This window comes from Lactuca saligna, chromosome 8 (genome assembly GCF_052625555.1).
Source record: "Lactuca saligna cultivar CGN05327 chromosome 8, ASM5262555v1, whole genome shotgun sequence".
Taxonomy (NCBI): Eukaryota; Viridiplantae; Streptophyta; class Magnoliopsida; order Asterales; family Asteraceae; genus Lactuca; species Lactuca saligna.
Window position 1 is genome coordinate 407,201 of NC_136424.1, and position 1,592 is coordinate 408,792.

General features: G+C 36.4%; 1 non-coding gene across 1 annotated transcript; it reads left to right on the forward strand.

The window, feature by feature from the left end:
* The first annotated feature begins 252 nt into the window (after window positions 1-252).
* Window positions 253-359, forward strand: LOC145013591 (small nucleolar RNA R71). The gene has a single exon (XR_013665140.1). It is a non-coding gene; the product is annotated as a small nucleolar RNA R71 (small nucleolar RNA).
* The last annotated feature ends 1,233 nt before the right edge of the window (window positions 360-1,592 follow it).

A 1,592-nucleotide genomic window follows, 5' to 3' on the forward strand; every position in this document is an offset into this window, starting at 1 on the left:
CGGTCCATTGACTCTAACTTCGCGATCACTGCAGCTATATCTTCTGAACTTTCACTTCCATCTTTGTAGCCTCTTTTCCTGTCTTCTCAAAGGATGTGATACTCCCTTGAGTGCTTGGATAACTCTTCAATTAACTCCTTAATCATTTTTAGAGTCTTCTTCATCATCGTTCCTTAAGAATCAATAAGTTTCCTAGTTGTCACGTTCACCCCATCATAAAAGAATAAGATTGAGACATCTAATTTCACATTGAGGTCATGTTCTTGGCAATTTCTAAGTAACCCCTTGTACCCCTCCCACGCTTCATACAAAGACTCTCCAGCTTGTTTCTCGAAATTAACGATGTTTTCCTTTAACTTTGCAACGTTTAAAGGCAGGCTGGACTGTTGGATAAACTCTTCCTAAGTTGTGCCCAGGTGGTGATAGCGTCAGTTGGAAGTGCCTTCAGCCAATCTTTAGCTGTCCTTCTAAAAGTGACCATAAGCACCCGCAACCTTACTGTTTCACAAGGAACATTGGGAACGTTGAAGTAGTTGGTGACGTCAGTCACCTCATCAATGTGCTTGAAGGCATCTTCATGATCCTTCATGTAGAATGGGATATCCTTCAACATGGAAAGTATGTGCCCCTTGAGCACAAAATTTGCAGTTCCTGGAATTTCTGGTTGTACAAGACCCGACCCGCTATCTCGCATTTGTTTCATGTACCGCTTCATGGTTATTTCCACCATGCCAGCCATCTCGTCTTCTTGTTTGAGTTATTTTTCAGATTCTTAATCAATCATGTAGTCGCTCTCTTCTTCGTTTGGTTTTACTTCCTTTTTGGGATCGTCTATTTCTTTTATTCTTTCTTTGTTTCTTTTAAGAATGATAGACTTGAGATCCTTCAAGCTTGTTATTTTAGTATATGAAGACGCTCGAATCATAAGCTTACTGCAACAAAACAGAAAACAAACGCGTAAAATGAACATAAACTATTAAAAACTAAATTGCCCGAATGTTTACCACCGCATGGGCAAGTATGCCACGACATGGTCTCTATAGGGATAGAAAAACATAAACAAAGAAAAATTATGATGAAACTAACGTAACTTAAAGTGAAATAAAATCCACACAAAGGATCGAGAACAAATAGTAGATAAAAGTATCTAAAATTAAGTCGTTCCCCAGCAACGGCTCCAAAAACTTAATGTGTAAAATAAGTACTAGTTTTAAAACCAACTAATCCAGACTAATCAACACGAATAGGCAGTGTACCTAATCAATTAATAAGACAGTTCAGGTAAGTCAGGTATCGAACATAGGGAATGGAAATAACAGCTCATCATTATCTACTAAAGTTATCTAAGTAAAATAAACAAGTAATTGTGGGTTTTTCTAGTTTTGCAAGTCTAGAAAATTAAAAACAACTAGCAAAGAAATATTTTAGACTAAAGAAGAAACAAGAAAAACATATTTTAATTCAATATATTAAAGAGACTTTTCTTTAGATGCGATTCACTTGCCCCTATGTTTGATTTTGTGGAAAGTGTAATAGGTTATAGAGTCGTTGTTTACCGATTCCTATATTGATTAGAATTATGATCAAAAGAC